General features: G+C 50.4%; 1 long non-coding RNA gene across 1 annotated transcript; it reads left to right on the forward strand.

Moving 5' to 3' along the window:
- The first annotated feature begins 797 nt into the window (after window positions 1-797).
- LOC112544573 (uncharacterized) lies at window positions 798-5,077 on the forward strand. The gene is made up of 3 exons (XR_003087916.3): window positions 798-1,215; window positions 2,068-2,205; window positions 4,954-5,077. It is a non-coding gene; the product is annotated as an uncharacterized LOC112544573 (long non-coding RNA).
- The last annotated feature ends 4,248 nt before the right edge of the window (window positions 5,078-9,325 follow it).

Consider the following 9,325-nt stretch of genomic DNA (forward strand, 5'->3'; position numbering starts at 1 on the left):
CAGGAAAACCCCCTTATCTCACCCCAACCCCAGAACTCCTCTAACCACAAAGTGCTCATGACCTTTGGGAGAACTTCTGGGTTGGTTCCTAGCTTTCTCTGCAATATTGGGCAAGTCCTTTCCCCGTGCCTCAGTTTCCCCTGCTGTACAAGGCATGGCAATACAGAAACACATCCATGGCTGCCTCTCACAGGTGCTGTGAGGATTAATGAATTCATCCCAAATGTTGTTCACACCATTTGCTCCAGGTAATCATCTCTGGATACTTTGCTTGGGGCTGGGAGTTAGGAAGAGGAAGGCTGAACTTCTGCTGTTTCTTAGCAGTTAAGGTGTGTCTAAACTACATGGCTCCATCGATGGAGCCATGTAGATTAGGCTGATCGGCAAAGGGAAATGAAGCCGTGATTTAAATAATCGCGGCTCCATTTAAATTTAAATGGCTGCCGCACTGAGCCGACAAACAGCTAATCAGCTGTTTGTCGGCTCAGCGCGCTAGTCTGGACGCTCCCGTGCCCACCTGAAAGCCCTTTATCAACCTCCCCGTTATGCCTCGTAAAATGAGGTTTACCAGGGAGGTCGATAAAGGGCTTTCATGTCGGCAGGGGAGCGTCCAGACTAGCGTGCTGAGCCAACAAACAGCTGATCAGCTGTTTGTCGGCTCAGTGCGGCAGCCATGTAAATTTAAATGAAGCCGCGATTATTTAAATCACGGCTTCATTTCCCTTTGCCAAACAAACAAATCTACATGGCTCCGTCGACAGAGCCATGTAGTTTAGACGTACCCTAACTGACTTCTTACACTAGAGCTATTTGAGGGTAGGCCATGGTAATGTCATTGGCTCACTCCTGCAAGGAAGTAGTGCACCCAATCCAACCATTAGTTACTTTCAGGCATAACCTCACAGCATCCTCCAATTAGTGTCGCACAATGTTACGATGTCACACAGCATCATCCAGTCTATGTCGTCCATTTTGCTCTGATGTCACCGAGACGCTCTGAATACTGTCCCACACTGTGATGTCAGAATATCGTCCTATCAGTGTTGGCCTCTGCTCTGATGTCATCAAACAGCCCACAGCTCAGAGGTACCTGCTGGGCTCCTGTGTCTTTGTCAAGGGATCAGACCTCTTTTTCTGCTATTAATTTTGCAGGTCCCACCTTTTTCTCCACTCACGCTCATCTGAGGAAGTGGGTTTTCCCCACAAAAGTTCAAGGTACTCTCTATATTTTTTGTTAGTCTCTAAGGTGCCATGGGAATAGTTTGTTTTGTAGGGATTATTGTTGGTTTAGACCAGTGTTTCCCAAATGATGTTCCGCCGAACCCCAGAAGTGAAAATAAGGGTTCTGCGAGAAAATTCCATTACAATTACATTCTATGATTACAGAAATAATAATGACTATTATGTGATTTTTGTTTTTAAATATGTGCAATTCAACTAAATGTTGATCTCATGACCTTGTTTAGCATTTGTTTATTATTATCCTTACTTATTTGTGGTCTACTATTTCAGCTCCATATATTAGGGGTTCCGCAAAATTCTTTCGCATTTAAAAGGGTTCCGTGGCCAAGTAAAATTGAGAAACACTGGGGCCGTGTCTAGGGTGGCAAGTTTTTCCGGAAAATCATCTGCTTTTCCGGAAAAACTTGCCAGCTGTCTACACTGTCCGCTTGAATTTCCGAAAAAGCACTGACGATCTCATGTTAGATTGTCAGTGCTTTTCTGGAAATACTATGCTGCTCTCGTTTGGGCAAAAGTCTTTTTCTGAAAGACTTTTGCGCAAAAGGGCCAGTGTACTGTTTTCCGCAAAAAAGCCCCGATGGCGAAAATGGCGATTGGGGCTTTTTTGCGGAAAAGCGCGTCTAGATTGGCCATGGACGCTTTTCCACAAAAAGTGCTTTTGCGGAAAAGCATCCTGCCAATCTAGACGCGCTTTTCTGAAAATGCTTTTAACAGAAAAGTTTTCCGTTAAAAGCATTTTCGGAAATTCATGCCTGTGTAGACGTAGCCTGGGTGAGACAATAATCTGTCCAGCCCTGAATTCAAATGAATCCACTGTTGTTTCAGAGCATGTGGCTTGTAATGCTGCCAGCTGTTGCAGACTCTGCCCACGTGATCAGCAAGGAATTTGTCCTCCATCAGAGGGGCCTGGTGTACCATGGAGGGAGCCGAGAACATGGTGTGGGGTGGTGCTTTGGCAGCAAGGTGAGGTGCTGTGTGAGGAGGGTGTGAGAGAGGAGACCAAGGTCTCTTTCAGGCGTATGATTAGTTTTTCTTTCATGTTACTCAGGCGTTGATAGATGGTGTTACACGACGAAATGTCCTGTAATTACTCAGTGGGACAGTGGGGATTCATCAGGCACTGATCAATATTCACAGCGTCCAGCCAAATGAAATCCCTCATCTGCTCACCTTCTGGCACATGGGGAAGAAATACAGTAAAGCGAGGATCCAGGCACTGCTCTGCTAGCCAGCCACGGCTCACTGCGTGCAACCACAACTGTGCACACGCAGCACACACAGCGCCACACGCATGCACACGTGCTCATCCACACAACATACCTAGCACCACTTACCAGCATAGCGTTCACAGATTCACCACTGCGCACATGCACTTACCCACACAGCATGCACAGCTCTACTACGTCACACACTCACCAGTACAGCACACAGCTCCATCACTGCGCCCACTTGCTCATCAACACAACACACGTGGATTCACCATTGCACATGCATACTCACCAGCACAGCACACACACAGCTAAACTACTTCACACATGCTCACCAGCACAGCACACACAGCTCCATCACTGCACTCACTTGCTCATCAACACAGCACACGTGGATTCACCATTGCACATGCATACTCACCAGCACAGAACACACAGCTCCACCACTTCACACACACGTTCGCCAACACAGTACACACAGATTCACCACTGCTCGCACGCCCTCACCAGCACTACACACACACGTGCAAACAGTGATAGAAATGTAGCCGTGTTAGTCTGGGGTAGCTGAAGCAAAATGCAGGACAATGTAGCACTTTAAAGACTAACAAGATGGTTTATTAGATGATGAGCTTTCGTGGGCCAGAGGAAGTGGGTCTGGCCCACGAAAGCTCATCATCTAATAAACCATCTTGTTAGTCTTTAAAGTGCTACATTGTCCTGCATTTTGCTTCACACATGCAAACGTGCACTTGCTGACGTGCAGCACACGCAGCCACAATCATCACATTCACCTCAGGCTTCAGAGCTCAAGCTCCAGCCCGGGCCACAGTTTCTCAGCACTGTCCACACAGCTATGTATCGAGTTTTCGTATGAGCCCTTCTAGCCCGATTGTATAGGCCTGGGCTGGGGGACTGGCTGCTGCGGGTGCGTAGATGTACCAAAGGGATCCCGGAGGTGGGGCAGCTGGACAGCAGGTGTCAGGATGGAGTGTTAGCACCTAGGGAGTGGGCCGAGAGCCCCCCAACACTGGGGGGAGTAAGTGGGCTTTGTTCACGCTTTAGGAGTCTCAAAACGCCTGGGATTCAGAGGCTGGCTTCTCACAGCCATTGATGTCTGCGGCAGGATTCTTCCAAGAGCCTTCCTGGGGTCTCTGGAGGTGGCCCCAGCTGTGCGTGCAGAGCTGGGTGTGCACTTGCTCTTTGCCAGCTGCTTGGCGGAGTGCCTGTGCGGGTACAGTCTATGCCGGGGCGGCGTAACGCCAGCAGGCCCCAGTGGGGTGTGGGTGGAGGCTCAGTGCATGAGCTTCTACTACAGCAGTGGGGAACCTCAGGCCTGGGAGCCAGATGCGGCCCCTGACTCGCCTGGATCGGGGCCCCTAGACTTCGGGCCCTCCCAGCATTGAGGAGCCCGCGCTGGCACTCCAGTGCCCCACCGCAGGCTGAAGCACACACTGGAGCCTGGGCCCTCTAGGCTCTGGTGTGTGAGGGGAATGTGCCGAGTGTCTGTCTCCTCAGCCAGGGGCTTCTCACTTTGCTTCCCACTTGTGCGTGGCCCCCGACTGATTTTTCAGTGGGTCAGCGGCCCCTGACCCCAAAAAGGTTCCCCACCCTGACCTCTCAGCTACGGCTGTAGGGCAGACTCATTCTTGTCGCTGGAAGTGGCCTCAGAGCCACTGGATGGGACAGCGCCCCTCACCCAGCTGGCGTGCGGGTTGCAGCATCATGTTTCCTTGCCATGGAGGAGGAGGACCAACACCATGAAGGGACCAGGGAGGGAATGTCACACAGGCACCAGGCCGGCTTTTGTCCAGGCCAGATAAGGACACCTGGCATGTTCTGGAGAAAGCTGCCAAGCACACGTCAGAGATGAAGAGGAGTGGAAGCCTTTCTCACTCTCAGGGGACGGGAGAGGAAGCAACACAACTTTGGTCGTGTGGAGGAGGGGGCTTTGCTCTGCAGCCCTCGGATGCCTCTTTGTCCAGCCTCAGCCTTTTGGGATTTTCCCTCTGGATTTAGTCCAGCAAAGATTATAAAATGGGCACCATCCTGGAAACACCTGGCCACTGCTAGGTGTGGCCGTGTTATCTCCTGCAAGGTGATGCACCTGTGGGAACAGGCAACAAGGAATGTGGCCCTTTCATGCAGTATCTCCGAGCCCTTGCATGGAGTGTGGCTTTCGTGGCTGTTGGAGCTCTAGTCCCTGACTGAAGGATGCATTGATTAAATGCTAATGTGCCACCGAGGCTGTCAAATAATTAGGACTCAGCGTTTACAGCAGCAGCTTTATTTAAAAAGGAAAAAAGGTTTTAAAACCCTAATGTGAATAGAAACTGTTTTTCCTATTTTGCATTTCCAGTAGAAAGCATTGTATAGATTTATATTTTTAATTCTAAACATGTTGCAGTGTTTGCAAATCGGGTACCAAAGATCAGCCCCTGACAAGCAGGAGCCAAAACTACCTGCAAACACACAGCTAACCTCACAGATTCTACTTTCTCAGCAGAGTGAAATGAAAAGGAAAAGCACATGGCAGAGAGAGAGAAAGTTCGACTTGAATTTTAACACACCCTTCCATTTTCAATACTTGGAAGCGTTTTTAAAGTAAACCTACGCTCTTGGTCTTGTCAGTGTCTCTTCAATCATAATTATCATTCATAGATCTGAAAGCATTTTAACAAAGGAAGGTCAATATCCATCGTACAGATGGGAAAGTGAAGGTTCAGAGAGCAGTGACTTGCCCTAGGTTACATTGTTATCATTCTGATTGCAGTAGTACCAAACGTGTTCTTGGCCGTGGCCGTCTGTGTGCTGTGCACACACAGTCAGAAAGAGTTGCTGCCTTGAAGAGCTTACAATCTAACCAGGCAAGAGAGGCAAATGATGGGAGAGGAAACGGAGTCATGCAGAAGGGAAGTGATTTGCCCAGCGGGTCAGGCACAGAGCTGGAAACTGAACCCAGGTGTCCTGATTTTCCTTCCAGTTCGCAATCCATTTGACTCTTTAAAGTGACCAGTATTCATAGAACAGGCTCCACAGGGGTATGTCTGCCCCATAGCTGCTGCTGGGGCATAGCTAAGGTGCAGCAGCAATGCCTCTGTAGTGTAGACACTTCCTATATCAAAAGAAGGGTGGGTGGGTTTTTTTGGTCACTGTAGTTAATCAACAAAACCACAGAGAGGTGGTAGGTTGGTGGTAGGTTCATAGACTTCTTGCATCGACCTACCTACACCGACACTGCGCCTACTATGTCACGCAGGGTATGGCATCTTCCCAGCCCTGAGCCACGGTCTCTGGTTGAACTAGATTTTACACGTGGACCTGGCTTGTGTTAGGACTTCCTGTCTCTAAAAGCTCGTAGAGGGAGTCAGGATGGAGCCTATGTGACATTTTGATCTCAGGACTAGAGGTGATGACCAGGCTGGGCTTAATGGTGGAACGAGCCAATATCTTAGTATTACACTGAAGTGGGGTAACGTATGGGGGTCTTTGCTGAAAACTCAGAACTTAATGATCATCGTGGTTATTGTGAGAGGTTTGTATGGGAAATAATTAGAGAGTTAGGTAGAATTGTAGGTTTCTAAACTGTGGAAGTGCAATTAGTCTCCCAAGGTGAGACGGGTCACAGCATTCAGTCTGCACCAGGGATGTTAAATATCGGTTAACTGAATAGTTAAGTAACTGCATGAAGTCTTATCAATTAGTCAACTATTCTATAGTCCCTGGGGGCGGGGCTGGCAGCAATGCGGGGTGCCAGGTGGGAGCTAATCCGCAAGGGGAGCCAGTTTAAAAACCAGTTCCTCTTGCAGCTGCTTGTTGCCCTGTGCTGCTGCCTCTGAGAAAGAGGCAGCAGCCCCTGTCTGGAGTGGGAGGGGTCTGAGTTCCTGGACCCTGCGCGAACCGGAACTGAGCGAGGGTGTCTTCCCACGTTAAATGGAGAGCCACAGAGGGATAGGTCCCGGACCCAGCATGAGCCAGAACGGAGCAGGGCTGCTGGCCAGCCTGCTAAAAAATATACTGGTTGGGGGGACGAGGGAAATGCGTGTAGTCTATAGCATTAACCTATAAACGTTTGCTTATTGGTTAATCGGTTAATCGACTACACTCTTACATCCCTAGTCTGCACTGTGAACAGTGGGCATCCCTGGAGGCAGCACTTTGTTTTCTCTCTGGCCCTGGTGGAAATTTGAACATTTTACAAGGAGAAATAAATCCCAGGAGAGTGTATCACTCTGGAAGAGACCTTGAGAGGTCATCGGGTCCAGTCCCCTGACTAGAGTGTATCAAAGTGGGCTGCGTAAAGTGTTAGCCTGCAATGGGAAAGAGCAGAGCTTGTGCAGCCTGGCGTAGACCCCTCTGTTGTTAGTGTCTGGGGAGTTTTCCCTGGTGAACACAGACTGGTCTCCTTCCTTCTGTGAGCCGGTGCTTGTGATTTACCCGGGCAGGGGCAGCGTATGCGACTCGTGTGTTCATGAGGGCATGAGTGGAGGGTGCTGGGAATTAGGGGTCAGTTTCCTGGACCCCCGTGGAAAAGCCACATGGAAAGTGGGGATATTTGGGGAGACGTATGCGTATGATAAATGGCCTGTGTTTAACAAGTTCCTTCCCCCAGGCTCACGCAGTGTCTGAATCATTTCTCAGGGACTGCTGTCTAGCTGTGCGCAGGGGCTTGTGCCAGGAGATCTATTTGGGGCTGGTATTTAAAGGCTTTTAGGGAAGGTTTTGCTGTCTGACTGGCAGAAGGTTTGCACCTGCTGCTTTATAACATTTCTCTTCTCCCAGGGAGATGGGGGTGGACAGCAAAGGAGCCGGAGGAAAAGGGAAATCCCAGCACTGACAGGAGAAACTTGGAGGAAGGAAGGGTGAGCAGTGAGAGGAGGGAGCAGCCATAAGCAGCGTGAGGATGAAATGGGGATTGCAGTGATAGGGCTGTCTCTCTGGGTATGTTCTCCCTCTTAAATCTCTCTCCCTCTTTCTCAGCCCCTTTCCCCCACCCCATCGCTCAGCGTGGGTCTCCACTGCAGTCTAGCCCACTGTTTTTGCCTTTCTCTGTCACACATTCATAGACACACTCACACTGCAGGCACACACTCACAGACATACTCTGCATGCATACATTGCGCACACATGGACATACGCCACATGCACACACACTCATAGGCTATGTCTATGTTGCAGAGGCTTTTTGCACGTACACACTTAGACACACATACAGAACCAGCCCTAGACTGAAGGGAGCCCCTCTCTCCATTTGTCAAACTTTTGAGGACCTGATTTTTATTGCATTCATCGCCCGTTTCATGACACGGATGCACAATTTGCGTGTACAGCTTCTCCCTGTCGACAGTCTCACAGTTGGGCTCTCATTTTACTTCAGTTCATTCTTCTATGTCGCTGACTGACTGGGGACCCCCACTTCTTAGCATCCTGTGAGTGCCTGGCTTTCCGCTTTCTAGGAGGTTCGAGGAAAACATAATTCTCAACGAGTCTAGAAGGATCCACGAGATTCTACAAAGATCTGGAACATGCTAGGTCAGTGACGAATGGCTCCCCGCACGGACTACCTGAAACATGTCACTTTAAACGTTCTATTTTCCCTTTTGACACTAACAACAAACACATCCCCCAAACCCAGCACCCCAGCTGGGTCCTATGGCCCTAAATGTGACCTGTGCAAATGCTTCATCCACGTGCAAATGCACACTGCTCGTGCGCACACACAATCACCGCACGTTCGCTCTCTCACACACACCCATCTCTCTCACCTCTAGAAGTGCTGTGGAGCTGGGGCTGGGCCAGGCTGTCTGCCTGGCTGCACAGACCACCCAACCCTGCCAGCAGCACCAGCTGGAGTGTCACACAGGTGTGCCATCATCAAAGGCAGGGGGAAGGATTCTCATTTCACACAGTCATTAACCTTCCTTCCCCGCCAAGGAAACCAGCTCACAGGCAGCAGGCCCCCCTCCCGCCATGCCTGAGGCCAGGGCTCCGCCTGAGTGAGCCCAGCTCACTGCTGCCAAGGACTTCAGCATCCTCCAGGTAAACCCAAATGGAAGTGCCTGGGGGCTCACTGCCCTTCATGCTGAGCCAAGTTCCTGGGGTCACTTGCGCTCCATGGGGCAGCCAGCCCGAGCAGAGAGCCCCAACTCAGCGCCTGTCTGGGGAAGCTGCAGCCAAGCTGGGGAAGCTGCAGTCAAGGTGAACACAGCGGCGAGGAGTCCTGTGGCACCTTATAGACTAACCGAAGTGTTGGGGCATAAGCTTTCGTGGGCAAAAACCCACTTCGTCAGATTCATCTCACGAAGTGGGTCCTTGCCCACAAAAGCTTATGCCCCAACACTTCAGTTAGTCTATAAGGTGCCACAGGACTCCTCGCTGCTTTTGCAGATTCAGACTAACCCGGCGACCCCTCTGAAGGTGAACGCAGAGTCTCACAGAAATATTACACCCATCGTTTCCTCTCCCACCTTGTCCCGTCCTGTCTGTCCCCTTCATCCTCGCTCCATTCCCCTTCATTCTGCATTTCTTTCCCTTTCCCCTTTTCTTTTCTCCCCTTTCTCCTCGTCTTCTCCCCCGACCTCACTCCCTCTGTGTATTACCTACTCCTTTCCCTCCCCTCTCTGGAAGGAACTGAGCTCAGATTTTCCAAAGGGAGCTCAGCTCCCATTTTTGCGCCGAAACAAGCAGCCAGATTTGCAAAAGGGCTCCGTTCAGTGGGCACTACGCCCTTAAAATGTTGGCCCTGAGCTCTTTAGAAATCTCTCCTGGCCCTACAGCCCTAATTGAAATCACTGGGGGGCTGGGCAAGGATCACTTAGCGATGGGGTGGATTTTCCACAGATCCCTACAGCTGCTTGGCCCAGTGCGGTTGTCCT

The sequence above is a fragment of the Pelodiscus sinensis genome, chromosome 27, assembly GCF_052426305.1.
Source record: "Pelodiscus sinensis isolate ZL-2025 chromosome 27, ASM5242630v1, whole genome shotgun sequence".
Lineage (NCBI taxonomy): Eukaryota > Metazoa > Chordata > Testudines > Trionychidae > Pelodiscus > Pelodiscus sinensis.